This window comes from Callospermophilus lateralis, chromosome 12, assembly GCF_048772815.1.
Source record: "Callospermophilus lateralis isolate mCalLat2 chromosome 12, mCalLat2.hap1, whole genome shotgun sequence".
Taxonomy (NCBI): domain Eukaryota; kingdom Metazoa; phylum Chordata; class Mammalia; order Rodentia; family Sciuridae; genus Callospermophilus; species Callospermophilus lateralis.
In genome coordinates this window covers 71,091,302-71,107,704 of record NC_135316.1, presented here as the reverse complement: position 1 = coordinate 71,107,704, position 16,403 = coordinate 71,091,302, and the positions used below count along the sequence as shown (strand labels likewise).

The 16,403-nt window shown below is 37.4% G+C and overlaps 1 pseudogene; it reads right to left on the bottom strand.

Moving 5' to 3' along the window:
- Window positions 1-14,964: 14,964 nt before the first annotated feature.
- On the bottom strand, window positions 14,965-16,146 carry LOC143411614 (serine/threonine-protein kinase Nek7 pseudogene; annotated as a pseudogene).
- Between the last annotated feature and the right edge of the window lie 257 nt (window positions 16,147-16,403).

Here is a 16,403-nt window from a genome sequence, read left to right as displayed (position 1 = left end):
GTCCTAGGTAATAGTCAATGCTAAACTGCCCCAAAGAAATGGTATAGATAGCACTACAGAATATTAGGATGAAAGTAATTGAATTTTCTTTTTGTGCCACAAATCAAGAAAATATTTAGAAATGTTGGAGGTCTGTCAAAAAGACAAGGGAATTGGCCTAAAAAGACTCCCATTGGCTAAATCTTAAATAATTGGAGCATCAAAACAAATAAGTTTGGCCATATACAAGAGCCTATTAAATGATACAGAAACACATGAGGTGATATTAATAAAAATAAGAAGGAAGGGAGATTCCTTACCTTAGAATGCCAAAAATAAACAGATACAGAAGGCGAGTGTTGGGAACAGAGAAATCATCAGTGGCAACCATAGTAGTAATAAGTGATTCAAGCAAGAATCATCAATGAATAATAAAACTAATGGATAAAATGAAACAAGATATTTATATAGTTTTGTAATACATGCATAAGTTATAAAGGGAAATAATAATAATTTTACAGAGTAGAAAACAAACAAATTTTCAAAGTTAACACTGCCAATAATGGGACAAATTGACATAATGTGTCACTTAGTAGAACACACTGAGAAGAACACAGCGCTTCTGTGATATTCTTGCCAAAGATGCATAAACTGAATCTAAAGTGAGCAAACATCATCTGATCCCAAATTGAAGGATGTTTTAGACAACAACTGGCCTAGACTCTTCAAAAATGTTCATGAATACATTTACACATATATAAACATTTTTATATTCTCTCCATCCATCCATCCTTGAGCTGGGCCTGGGTGAGTAGAGAGCTATGTTCAGAATCATGAGGCAGGTTCCCGTTTTACCTAGAGAGCAATCTGAGCCTTATTTCCACCATAAAGCCAGAGGTGTAGAGATATAAAACTTGTTTTTAAACTTATAAATAATTTTGGGCTATAAAAAGGGAAATTAAGCCACGGTGATTGGCTCAGAGGTAGGCATGCAACCTGGCCAACCTACTAGAGCACTCTACTGAACTTACAGGGAGAGACAAGCCCTTCTGTTGGGATTGCCAGTTGTAAGCACTATGTACTGCCCATAGCTGCCAGAGACACTATGTCATTTGATGGAGAATTTTATTGTGAGCAGGAAGCCACCCCAGAAAAAAAGCAGAGCAGAGAGGAAAGAGAATAGGTATCATGACATGTGTTCAGCCCTTGGTTTGGTCTGTGCCTTAGGCCCTGGGACTTCTTGGTTCTGTGAGCCACTGTACTCCCTTTTGTAACTTAAATTACTGTGAGCTGAATTTTTGTCACTTCCAATGCTCCTGATAAACATCACTTTACATACCTATTGACTTCATAATAAATCTGGAATTACAACATATTAACTATTGGAGAAACTCATTATTTTAACTAGTAGCCTAGCCCTCAAATTCCATATTTATTCTCTGAAGTCATAAATGACACACAACCTGGCTGCATCATGAGTCAGGATGACAATCAGCACAAATGTCTTGTTCTAAGAGATCTCCTACTAAACAGAGTCCATGGTGAACAGATGCAAAGAAAACAGGACTAGGAACTGGCAACTTTCAGAAGTATTTTTTAAGTCAAAATAAATTCAGGGCCTATTGGGTTAAACAAAATTAAAGAGACTTCTTTACAGTGAGCATTCTAAAAATCAGATATTTTCCAGTCATAATTACATCTCTAAGAGGCTACTAAGTTTAACAGTGTTTCCTAACAGCATAAACATGGATTCTTATGAAGAATGCGACTGAGAACATACCAGGCTCTATGTATTTCTAAAAACAGCATATTTTCTCTAGTGCTGAGCATTTTGCCTACTCTCTCTTCTCCTTGGCATCTGATCATTTTCTCTGTGGTAAGGATCTTCACAACTCTCTCACTTGCTTGCAGCTCTAGTTCCTTATTTCAATTACCAGCTGAACTCTGTCATTAGACTATCCACCATTATCTCAAACTCAGTGTATTCAAAATGCCTGAGCCCTGTTTCCTCTCCAGCTTTCCCGATTCCTTCCATATTCTGTTATTTGCCAAACACCCAAACTAGAAATGTCCATAACATCTGCCTCCGTGACCCACACTCAGCCAGTCTCCATCAGCTCACACTCAGTCATTACCTCAGCTTCACAGTTGCCCTACTTCACTGGGGGGTCTTTCCTCCACTATCCACCTCTCTTAAGTCCACCTTCCTAATACAGCCTCAGCATCAAACCTTTCCTATGCAATGAGCTTCAGCAACTCCCAGTCTTAGGGAACGTGAAGACCTCACTGGGCTTTCACACAGTCTGTTTTCTCCTCTGCCTGAGGCTCCTTATTGAGCTACTGCCAAAAGAGACCTTTGCTTTGGTCGGGTTCCTCTTACAACAGGCTAAAGGATGCACTGAGGACAGGCCAGGGTTGCCTGGAAGGGGACCTTCCTCTGCTTTTATAAATGCCCTGTGTCAGCAATTCTGTGCTGAAGCTAAGTGATACCCAATTTTCTTGAATCTCCCAGCCTTTGTTTCTAGTGCTCAGACCCAGAACTCACCCCCACCTCTGCTCTAGCATGAGCTCAGCTACCTCCTTGGGATGGTTGGTGTTGAGCTTGGATTTGCCCTTGGGGCTTTGTGCTTAGCTGGATGTACTCACTGCTCCTGTGGCAACTGCTCCCAGGTCATCACTGTATTTGTGGTGACCCAAGCTGTGGTACAAGTCTTTCTCTTATTAGGAAGACAAACCATGCTCATTCTTTTAGGTATGTTTGTAGTCGTGTTTTTTGGAATGCAATGCTGGAATGCCTTTCCCTCATCTTTTAACTATCTAAGTACATCCATTTAAAAAGCACAGCCTAAGCTTCAACTCCTTGGCTTATAAAATTCATCAGCACAGACACCTCTCCTGTGAAACACTACAGTAAAAGGGCCCAAATCCCCTCATTTCACATTGAACTACACATTGTTTGGCACTTGCTGCTACTTTACAATTTTCAGTTTTGTCTCCCCAAGTATATAGTCTAAGCTCCCCAAGAATAAAAACCATGATGGGTATTCTGATATTTCCCTGTAGGGCCTACCTTGGCAGGTCCACAGTAAGTGCTGCACCAGAACAAGCTGGCTAATGATTTTGAAAGGACTCAAATATCTACTGTTTGTCCAGAACCTCTTGAATTCAACAGATGACAACTTGCCAATGACACAGCTTGGATCACCATCATCTTCGTAGGAAATTGTGGTTCATTAACTTTACTGGAGCCAGGCCTAGATTATAAACACTGTTGTTATAGTTATAGATAAACTAGAAATACTGGGGCAGGGGAACCAAGAGAATTTTAAAGAACTGAGATTCTAGATAGGGCAGAGGGGTAGGAGGGAAAGGCAGGGGGCAGGGGGTTAGCAAGAATGGTGGAATGTGATAGACATCATCATCCAAAGTACATGTATGAAGACACGAAGTGGTGTCAACCTACTTTATATACAACTAGAGATATGAAAAATTGTACTGTATACATGTAATAAGAATTGTTATGCATTCCACTGTCATTTATTTTTTTAAAAACAAATTAATAAAAAAAAGAACTGAGATTCTAAAGATAAAGCCATAGATTAAAAAATATGAAGACATGACAGGAAAACTTATCCACCAAAAAATGTATTTGTGATGACAAATAAATGTAAATATTGTTGTTCTTTATTTTTTTTGATTTTTTTTGTGCTGGACTAAATCCAGGGCCTTGTGTGTGCTAGGCAAGTGCCCTACTCCTGAGCGACACTCCTAGCCCATGTGAGCATACTGGATGTGCAGGCATTAATTACGGCTTGGGACTGCTGGAAGGCTATTCCCTAGTATAGAATTTTCATTGAGATTGTAGTTAGAAGTTTATTCATATGCTGAGTATCAATGATAATTCACTTTTTTAATATCACAGTTATTTCATGGGTACACAAACGTGGCTGAAATAAAGTGAAAATGAAACCACTGAAACAAAGCAGTTTGAGAAAGAAAAGCAACTCTAAGTGAATGAGATGCCAGCTTCCTCTGGGACAGACCAGCCAGTCTAGTTTCCAGGCTTTGTGCCCCAGCCAGGCTTCTGTTGTGCCCAGCAGCTAAGGGCTTCATCTTTCCATTTTAAATGTATTGCATCTTTCTCTCTAAGAGCCAATGTTTTCTGCTATTAGATATGAGCAGAGGGCAGCGGTGGCTCTAAAACTGGGCTATAGGCTGTAAAAAAAAATATGTGTGCTGTGCTCTGCCTGGAATGTGAGCAATAATTATATTGGGGAAGACCATTCTCATACCTCCATCTTCCCACCAGAAAATTCTGCAGAGGTTCAAATAAACTAGTTCTAGAAAATCATTCTAATGCCTGTCAGGCCTTGTTTCTTGTTATCATTTGAATGTCTGTTCCCTCTAAAACTCCTATTGAAATTTAATTGCCACTGTAACTATATTAAAAAGTCAGATATTTGAGAGATGATTAGGTCCTCAGGATTCTGCCCTCATGCCTGGGGCTAGTATTACTATAGAAGAGTAAATTTAGTTCTCTTTTGTCTCTTTGCCCTTCAATCTTAGGTGATTATATATATAATGAGGGCACTACCTGGAATCAGAATTGGTAGACCCTCTGGAGTCTTGATATTGGACTTCCCAGACTCCAGGTCAGTGAGGCAGTAAGTTTCTGTTCTTGACAAATTATCCAGTCCATGGTATTCTGTTAAAGGAGCACAAATGGACTAAGATATGTCTCTTTAATCACTTGTGTGAAACTTTAATTAAAAATTTTAATTTTGCATGTGTATGAACAAAAGAACAAACGTTAGTATTATTTTAAAATTCATATTCCTTAAACTGAGGGTAGAGATCAGTGGGCAGGAGCAAGGTTTGAAACAATTTCTGGAAAGCTGATCAGTAACAATGTTACCTATCACAACCTTGATATCAACAGGGGACAGAAAGGTGAGTTCTTTTCCTACCTCTCTGGGCAGAAACATATAAGAAGGTGGATGCAGTTAAGAAAGATACCCTTAAAAACAGACCACCAGGGCTGGGAATGTGGCTCAGTAATACAGCACTTCCCCAGTATGTGCAATGCCCCTAGGTTTGATCCCTGGCACCACATACACGTGGGACACAGCAGACAACTTTTCTACAAAGATTATTTCGTAAAAACAAAAACAAAATAAAGTCATTTAACTTCTGTGATTCAACTGCATCCTTGAGGAGAAGCTACATACCTGTGGGACCCATCCTCCAATGAGCAACCTGTGTCCCATCATCTGTTCCTAGCCCCTAAAGGCAACTGCTAAAGCTCTGCTTACTATGACTTGTGCTATTTACTCCCATATTTTGGAATAATATTTTATTTATTATTACTATTATTACTATTGTTATTATTTTATAGTCCTGGGGACTGAACCTAGGGGAATTCTAACAGTGAGCTATATCCTCATCCCCTTTAATTATTTTGAGACAGGGTTGCCTTGGGTGACTGTGAACTCCAACCTTTCTGCCCTGTCCTCCTGAAGGGATAGGTATGCACCACTACACCTGGTTTATGTTATCTTTACTTTTCAGAAATAATCTACTGACTTCCTACTATGAAAGGTAAGGATTATTTTACCTTTTCACCTCAAATACATATCATTTTTCCTCCTCTCATCTTTCTAATAGAATGGTATCATAAACAATAAAGATTAGTTATTTAACTTGTTACTACATAAGTATGATAGTATGCTTCAGTGTGTAAAGAAATGTGTAATTATATACTACTATATATATATTTCCATTAAAATAATACACATTACTATATAATTCATATACTATTTTATATAGATGTATATTACTACTACATACTTTACATTTTCATTTTCTCCACTAATCAATGTACTATTTAAGGACTCTTCATTAATTCATAACTCTATTTTATGTATCTATCTCTAATTGTTCCACAATTCTGCACCAAAACTGTGAGCTCTTCTCATGTCACCAGTCTGTCACATTACTACTTCCTTTCTATTGTTAAAAAAGACATCCAACTGGGCACCATGACTCACACCTGTAATCCCAGGGACTTGGGAGGCTGAGGGGGGAGGATCGCAAGTTTGAAGCCAGCCTCAGAAACCTAGTAAGGTCCTAAGCAATTTAGCAAGACTCTGTCTCAAAATGAATGAATGAGTGAATGAGTGAATAGGCTGGATGGAGATCTAACTCAGTGATAGAGAACCCCTGGATACAGTCCCCATACCAGGAAAAAAATAAGATATCTACTCTTTCTAGACCCTGTGTCTTCCCTCTTCATTTTGGAGAGGTTGTTTCCAGGCCCCCTGCACAGCTAGGACACTCTGTCACTATCTTACTGGGAATTTATTATATTTGCCTCTTTCCTGGTTAAAGCCACTCTTTGTACCCATGTCTTCCTCTTTGTGGCTACATCTTCTTATTGTATGGAATGCAAGTTGTTTTTTTTTTTTTAAGATTTGAAAATTGGACAGTGTTTTTACAATATTTTTACTTCTCACACTTCAGATAGAGCCCTGATATCCAGAATATACAAAGAACTCAAAAAAATTAGACAATAAAATAACAAATAACCCAATCAACAAATGGGCCAAGGATGTGAACAGACACTTCTCAGAGGAGGACATACAATCAATCAACAAGTACATGAAAAAATGCTCACCATCTCTAGCAGTCAGAGAAATGCAAATCAAAACCACCCTAAGATACCATCTCACTCCAGTAAGATTGGCAACCATTCTGAAGTCAAACAACAACAAATGCTGGCGAGGATGTGGGGAAAAGGGTACTCTTGTACATTGCTGGTGGGACTGCAAACTGGTGCAGCCAATTTGGAAAGCAGTATGGAGATTCCTGGGAAAGCTGGGAATGGAACCACCATTTGACCCAGCTATTGCCCTTCTCGGACTATTCCCTGAAGACCTTAAAAGAGCGTACTACAGGGATACTACCACATGGATGTTCATAGCAGCACAATTCACAATTGCTAGACTGTGGAACCTATCCAGATGCCCTTCAATAGATGAATGGATAAAAAAAAATGTGTCATTTATACACCATGGAGTATTACGCAGCACTGAAAATGACAAAATCATGGAATTTGCAGGGAAATGGATGGCACTAGAGCAGATTATGCTTAGTGAAGCTAGCCAATCCCTAAAAATAAATACCAAATGTCTTCTTTGATTTAATGAGATCAACTAAGAACAGAGCAGGGAGGAAGAGCAGGAAGAAAAGATTAACATTAAACAGAGACATGAGGTGGGAGGGAAAGGGAAAGAAAAGGGAAATTGCATGGAAATGGAGGGAGACCCTCAATGTTATACAAAATTACATATAAGAGGTTGTGAGTGGAATGGGAAAATAAACAAGGAGGGAAATGAATTACAGTAGATGGGGTAGAGAGAGAAGATGGGAGGGGAGGGGAGGGGAGGGGGGTAGTAGAGGATAGGAAAGGTAGCAGAATACAACAGTTACTAATAGGGCATTATGTAAAAATGTGGATGTGTAATTAATGTGATTCTGCAGTCTGTATTTGGGGTAAAAATGGGAGTTCATAATCCACTTGAATCTAATGTATGAAATATGATATGTCAAGAGCTTTGTAATGTTTTGAACAACCAATAAAAAAAACAACATTTGAAAATTGGACAGTGTTTTTACAATATTTCCTACCTGCACACCTGACTACTAGTGTGCAGCTAGATATAAACTCTAGGTTGGAAATGATTTTCCCTTTGACTTCTAATGCTGCCAAGAAGGCCAGTGCCATTAGGATTTCTTTCATTCATTCATTCTTTCTTTTTTTAAATATATTTTTAGTTGTAGATGGACACAATATCTTTATTTATTTATCTTTATGTGGTGCTGAGATTCGAACCCAGTGCCTCACACATGCAAGGCAAGTGATCTACCACTGAGCTACAACCCCAGTACTCCCATATTACTCCCATTAGGATTTGAGAGATGATAGTTAAAATCTTCTACCACATTTTATATGACCTGTTTTCCACTGCCTCCAACTTTGAAGATTTCATCATTGCTTCATTATCTATGAGGCTCTAAAATTTCAGGTGGATATGCTTTCCCGTTTGTTACACTAATACCTGTTGTTCCATGAAATTTTCTGAAATTACTTTTTGTGTGCTTTTCTGCCCTCTTGTTCTCTTCCTAGAGTTCATATTAGATACAACTTCCCCATCTTCTTTTTTTCTATTTTAACTTTCTTTGGCTTTTGGAAGTCTTCTCTAACATCAATACCTTATGTCAACTTTTCTTAACCTTGTATCACTTTTTAATTTTCTAGAGATCTTCCTTGTTCTTTGAAGATTTCCTACATTAAAATATTATCCATTTTCAGTTTTTGATTTTAATGTATTTTCTTACCTCTCTGAGAATATCAATTGTCCTTTTGTGAAATGTTTTTCAACTATCTGTACCACCCCTATATTTCAAAGTTCTTTTTTTTCTGTTTGTTTTGATTCCATACATCATGTAAGAAGTTACCCATTAATATTTAAAATTACTTGTAAAAAAAAGTGACATTTTTGCACTAGGGTAGGGCTGGTGAACAGGCTAGTCTCTGTAAAGTTTTAGGGAAAGAACTCGATGGTCATCGTTATCCAAATTACACGTATGAAGACACGAATTGTTGTGAACATACTTTGCATTCAACCAGAAAATAAAATAAAATAAGAAGATATTCTATGTAAATCAAAAGAGAAAAAGAAAATTTTAAAAAATGGTTACTTTCTGCACCATTTTCTAAAGCTTTTACCCTGTATCTGGAAATAGCCAGATGACTTAATCTCTAAGAATGTGTTTACATCATATTTAAACTATGTTTTTCAAAAGAATTGATGGGAACTCTACTTAGAATGTCCAGCAACCTGTATGAATTGCCATTTAATGAATGAATTTTCTCTCACTAATTATTTAGTTTTCTGTATGCTCTCTGTGGACACAGATAGAAAGATAAATAAAAATTATTCCCTCACAGTGATAAAAGGTAATTAAAGGGTTGCTTAATTTTCCACTGCCTTCAGGAAAAAAATCTCATGACCTTGATAATATGACACAAGATTAGTCTTCCCCCTTTTCTCCAGCTTTCCTATACAGCCCTCCTACTGTATCTAACCGAACTGAGCTGCTTTCTATGATCCCCAAACTCTCTATCATAATTTCAATTCCGTTGCAATATATTTTACTTTTCTTCTCCTTTAAAAAAAATATATTCTTGCCTTGGGCACGATACTGTCCAAAAAAACTTTTGCTAATTTTCTGCCAAGAAGTGTATATATGTATACACACACACACACACACACACAGAGAGAGAGAGAGAGAGAGAGAGAGAGAGAGAGAGAGAGAGAGAGATGGCAGCTTCCTTGGATCCAAGTAAGGAAAGGGGTAGACTTTAACTTCATCTCTTCCTTGTATGGTCTCACTCCTGGCCTATCCTAAGCTGTAGGAGTCTCCATTATAGTTCCTGCCTTTTGTATGGTAGGGGAGTGCTGCTGTCCAGGAGCACAAGGTAGAGGAGAAAGCCAAGATACCTAGGCGGCCTCTTTACAGACTTTTAACTAATCTTCCAAATTCTTGTGCCACCCACACATCAATTTCCAGGGCTACCCAGTGCCTTCAAGTCCTAAAGCAAACGAAGGCAAAAGACTAAACAAGAAAAGTGAAGAAACACAGCACCAAATTTGACTTGCTCTTTACTGTTCTCAGGACTCAGTCAGGCTCAATGATGTATGTTTTGCTGTGTGTTTTTTAGTCTTCGAATTTGTCTTTAGAATAGGCTTAAACACTATAATCCTCTGCTGACAATGGTCCTATCATTGATTTCCTGCTTTCCTTCAAGTTGACAGGTTTAGGCAGAGGCCATTTTTTGAATTCCATTTTTGGGCTTGACAAAACTTTCTCCAAACAGGATTACAAACAAAGCTTTCATTTTAACATGATAGATGATGAATTATGTAACTCATTGGGTCATGATTTAACAGTTGGGTATTTAGGTAGCACTCTCTCATTTTAATTTGCTTTGTTACCATGTAAGCAATAAGTATTCTGTAGCCCAATATTACCTAAATCCTATGTTTCTAATTTTTACTGTTTACTGAGGATTCACTCAGTGTCAGGCATTTATCATATATTTTTCTTATATTATCTTTATATTATGATTAGAAAATGAGGTTTTGAGGGCTAGGGATGTGGCTCAAGCGGTAATGTGCTCTCTTGGCATGTGCGGGGCACTGGGTTCCATCCTCAGCACCACATAAAAATAAAATAAAGATGTTGTGTCCACTGAAAACTAAAAAAAAATAAATATTAATTCTCTTTTTAAAAAAGTAAAGAAAATGAGGTTTTGAAAGAATAATTCATTTGTCAAAGATCCCATACAATGTTCAAAAGGGATTTGAAACCTGGTATAACCACTCTGAATTTCATGCTCTTAAACAATATATATACTGCTTATGAGTAAAAATCATAATTATGTTTGTAAATATAATGATAAGAAAGTTTCTTTCTATACTCATTGTGATGTGTTGACTATACATATTATGCACCAAATAAGTTCAGCATTGTAAAAATTGTAGAGCCATTGAATATGAACCTATTCATGGCATTTGACACCTCAATTTATAGTAGGTATATTCCTGAGTTAATTTACTTTCCTTATATAAGGAAAACTGCCTTAAATATTTTTTCTAAGATTGCCTATTTATTTATTTATCATGTTGCTCAACAATATGTGCTGAGGATATGGTAACATTCAGCATAATGATCTTAAAGCTTGTCATGAGAGAAGAGAGCTAAAATATTCTGGCTGATGATTTGAAAAGAAATTTCTCAAGGTTAGGCCTTTCCTAGAGAGTGAAAGTTGATATTTCTATTTTTAACCTTAGTTTAAAAGTCTATAAACCCCACAATTTTCTTAGTTTTTAGGGATGTCAGTCTCCTTGTATGGCCCAAAAGGTTAATGAAAATACAGTTTCCCTAAAATCAAAAACTTGCTGATTTGCTTAAGGAGGTGGTTACTGATTTAATTTTAGTTCTATTTGACAATTTCAGATAATCTTGTTATCAATGGAAGCATTACTTCTGGAAAGAATGCAATATCAAGTGGCAGGTTTTCTTTGTTCTGAAATACAATGGATTTAAGAAAGGAGGCCCCTACACATGAACCCAGGGGCATCATCTCACTTGAGGACAGACTTCTCTCCAATTCTTGGCTCAAACCAAGCTCCCAGTTCAAGAAGGGCCCTGCACACCTGCAACTGGTACAACTCTAGGCAACTACATTTCCCAGAGACAGCATGACACCATCTAGTCTGTGTTCTCAGGCCTCCCTTCCCTTTTCTTTCACCTCTCTCTTCCTATTCACATTCCATTGCCTTGTTTCTCAAAATCCTCGCTCTTAGGTAACTGTCATCATTCTCCTCAGGCAGTTGGTTGATAAAGACTTAATTAAGCCAGTGGCATGCTGGAGCCAAAGGGTACCAGCTTGTGAGAGATAACTGCTCAATATTCAGGAATTTTACAAGCAAACTTTGAACTTTTGGAAGCTAGTCATCAGCCTTAAAGGAAATGCTTATACCCAGGAAATGGGCATTGTTAACACTCCCTACTGGCCTGTGAGGAGCTGGGTTATCTGCACACCACTGGGTACTACACTGCCCAGGGGACTTGCAGTCTTAGTGGGTACTCTTGAAAACCTTAAAGATTCAAAACGTATTTCCATCTCTGAGATTTCTCTAACAGGGAATATTTTCTAATAGAGGTAAGTGATAAAAATAATAGAGCCATTGCCAAGGGTTACCACATAGGCACACCCCTAGATCATCTTGGTCCAAGTTGGCTCTTCAGATATATATCACTAGGAGATATGGCAGGAAAAGGTCAGAAAGGCAATGCCTTTCTGGGTCAAGAAAGATTCCCAAAGATACATGTACACGTAACCATTATATAAAACAATTCTGTAACACTGACCTGCTGAGACAGACTGTTTTCTGAGTTACTGACCAAAACAAAGAATGAAGCATGCTTTCCAAGAGGGGACCATGCTTCTTGCACCGCCACAAAGGATGTGGAGGTCACTCAGTCTGTGCACTGAAAAACTAAATTTACTGAATGCCAATTAAATAATCTAATGATTTCTAAAACTGAAAATAGGTCTTAATAGTCTACTGAGATCTTCAAAAGTCAAAACTTCTGGACTAGTGCCTAAAGAAAGGCCAACGTTTGTTACCTAAGTTGCATTGAACTGCACTTATTCATAGCCCCAGAATATTTTCTTTAAAAGAGGGAATGGATCAATGGTGCTTAATATAAATTAGTCATCTTTTCCATGTATTTCTTTCCATGCTTCTCTAAAGAATTGATTGTGTGCTAACTCTGTGCCAGTCACTGTCACGGCTATACACAAGAACATTTAAGTTGTAGTCCCACATTGGGTTTCAGAAGATTCTGTGCATTTCAAAAATAGATGGTGAAGGAAGTACTACTGAAAGCCCTCATAGAGATTCTATCAGTAATATACAGAGAAATCACTTTCTGATTTGCTCACTATAATTAGAAATGACATTTGAAAGTTATAACCTTTTACCTTTTTGGCCCCACAATAATAGTCATCAAAAGCCTTTGAAAGTATATGATTTTATTTCTTTTTTTTTTTTTACAGTACTCATTTTTAGTATATATTAGGATATTGTACAATTTTCAAAGCTAGTAACCGGATCTTTTTCTACGTGTATTTAAAGCTTAACAAAATAAAAGTATTTCACAAAAGTCCATATTACAGTACTGTTGAAATATGAGGCATAGACTAATTATGTATTTATGGGTTATAAACAATACATTCATTTTAAAGAATAAACAATGTGAATAACATCTTGGTTAAAATAAATATCATGGTAAATGTTAACGGCAACACCTGAAGTATATGAATACAAGGAAGGTGTTTTGTAATAGACACTACATAGAATGGTAGAGCATTCATGAAATGGCTGTATCTTACTAACTATACAATCATTGCACATTGTTGAGCATTTTATTTATATGGATACTCTTCATTCACCATTCCTAAACCTCAACATACAAAAGTTACTCGAGGCTTTCCTGAGTAACTGGTACCAATGTTTAAATAAGGTTTAGAATCGGATGTACCTTCTAATTTCTACTTTTCAAATCAATTCAAATGTTTAAATCTTAGAACATTCATAGGCAATTAGAACTTGCAATCATCTTAATTTTGAAAAATTATCTCACTCAAAATTAAATTTGATTTTACCCAGTGGTTTCTTCAGTAAAAATGGGAACACTAGGATGAAAGACATTGAAACGGAAGTTTGCATCAACAGAAAATAGTAACATTCTCCTGACCAAACTCTTCGTAGTCACTTTTTAGCAGGAAGGCTCAGAGAAGAAATCTTGTCACTGTAAGGGAATTAAGCTAATGAACTTTACATTCGTGTGTTCAAGACTGCAAGGAAGAGGATCTCTTCCAACCAGAGAGATTTCTTAGTCGATTATGTTATATTAAAACAACAGTGACACTAATGGTCAATAAAACCCCACCTGTTCAGGCTTCTGGGGATAAACCTATTGATGCACAGTGTAAATGTTTTGAGTCATCAGAATCTGGGAAATACAATGCATCCAGCCCTCATTAAAAACACCAACCAGGTTTCCTTTGCCTATTCCTAGAAAACACTACCCTTCAGATATGTGCAACCTATTAAATTGAAAGATGTATACTGTTTGCCCTGTATATAGTTTGGAACTTTACAAGTTAGCTGAAAGTATTCAAATGAGCCAAAGAAAACTACGGTGGGGGAAGCCAGCAGTTGTATTACCTGAACATAAGGTTTTCAGGTTGGCAAGATAATCCAACCCAAGACTTGGTGGTGGCATGCACAGCGTCCTTTAAGAGTGACTGCCACTCGGTGTCAAAATTCTGTAAAGAACTGGTTGCTACATTCAGGGAAAACACATCTCCATAACAGCATTTACTAAACTCTACCCATTTCCTTGAACTATATTAAGCATTACCATCTCTCATCTTCATGCTTACAGTACTCTGCTCAAGTTTCTCAACAGAAATATTAATGTCACAATGGCCAGTTTTCATTTCCTTGAACAGTTAAAAATTATAACACTGTCAAATGAAAACTATGTCAACATTCACAGGTACATTATAATACACATCCTTTCTTCCTCTAACAAAATACGTGTATACAAGGTGGCCCAAATTTTTTAAGTTTTCAATCTGAGAAATTGTTGGTATACTGAAAATTTCTCAAAAGGGAATTATGTTCTCAAAATCAAACACTAATGAACTCTAAATAAGAAAATAACTTGAATATAAAAATTTCTGAAGGGGAGCAGTCAGGACTTTAACAAAACATATGCTTACATTATAGTGTACAATGAGATAAAATGCCTTTAGATTTATAAAGAAATCTAGTACTGCAAAATTATTCAAATATGTTTCAAATGTACAAATATTAAAAACAAAAACCTTGAGCAAGGTGCAACTTTACACCAAACAAATCCTTAATCACTTTTTAAATGGATTCATTTATACCATTTAAATGCAGAGAATATCAGCGATATTAAAGCAAAACAAAGACTTTTCAGTGTCTGACTCACATTTCATCCCCAAATCTTTTCACATTTAATAGTTGCATTTTGAATGTCAAAGCTGAGTTTTAAATGTTTCTCAAAGTCTGTTTACACTTATTAGCATTGTAGCTGTCAGATATGTAATTCTAAGAACTAAGACATATACTTCAAATGTTAAAAATCACAAAAGTTCACAATGTTGTTCATTTCAAATCCATAAATGACTAAAAAGCAAAAGTCAAATATTCAGATACTTTTGATCAGGTTTCACACCCCTCCTCATGTGCGCCAAGTGCTCTTCCAATATTTGGCACTCAATCTATCGGCAGAAAACGCCATAATTCTAAAAGCCTTTAGGTATGGGGGGGAAAAACTCACTTGCTTTCCTAACATGCATTTTCATAATCCTGAAGACATTCTGAGTTTCCATAAAGGTGATTTTGACTGGTACAAAATGAAGCTTACATGAAAACTGGTTAAGGATTCAAAGCACATTAGCTCTGAAAATACTAATCTTAATATCCAGACAAAAAGGGGAGAGGTATGATTTGCACAAAAATACTTTAAATATTTTCTTCATATTCTTCATGATCTTATGCGTGTTTAGCTGCTTGCAGTGCATGCGTGCATCCTCTTGGCCACATCATAGACATAGGTGATATCTGGTCGCTTCTCTGGATCCGGGTTGATACACATATTGACTAACTGTCGTAGGTCCTCTGAATAGTGATCTGAAGGAAGAGGTGGGTAGTCACACTGTTCTATCTTCTTACACAGTGAGTACAGATTCATTTTGTCACCATAGAAAGGACTCTGTAGGGCAGCCATCTCATATAGTAGACAGCCAAGAGACCAGATGTCAGATTTGAAGTTGTATCCATTTTCATGTATTCTCTCAAGAGACATATAATAAGGTGTGCCCACTAAAGAATGTGCAGCTGTGGTTTTTGAGCTGAAAAACCGACCAAGCCCAAGATCTCCAAGTTTTACCACGCCAGTGGCTGTAATGAACACATTAGCTGGTTTTATATCTCTATGCATGACTCTTCGAGAATGCATGTGTTCCAATGCACTGCACAGCTGAACAAAGTACTTCCATACCGTTCTCTCAGGAATTAGCCTCTTCTGTTTCTTAAAATGCTTTATCATTCTGGATAGATCACCAGCATCTGCTAATTCCAAAACTATGTTTAGTTCATTATCTTCAATGAATGATGCATAATATTTAATTACATTTGGATGGTTGAGTTGCTTAAGGAGATCGATTTCTTTGATGCAATCAGCACGTGCTTTGGCATCCATTAAATCAAATATCTGTATTTTTTTTAAAGCTACTGCCACTCCATCCAACAGACAGGCTGCTCTATACACTTCACTAAATTGTCCACGACCAATCTTCTTTTCTATTGAAAGTTGGCTAATGTATTATAGCCCATATCCGGTCGTAAGGCCTTCTGTGGTTGAAACTGAGGAACAGGTGGCCCTTGCATTCCTTGTGATTGCTCATCCATTGTCTGAAGCAATAGGAATTTCAGAACTCAGGAAGTTGAGTTTTCCATTCTCCCGCCCTCGAGGGACACCCAGTGAGCCCGTAGCTCTGCTGGGCACCTCGGTGGAGAGGCCTGCTGGGCCAGGGGCTGAGGCTGCAAGGGCAGGAGCCTATAGGCCACCTCCCGCCGCGCCGCCCCCAGGGTCACTGCAGGCTCAGGAACCCACCCTGCACCATGATTTTATTTCTAAGGAAAAATGTGATGTAGCTTTATAGCATTGTTGAGAGGAACATAAATGTA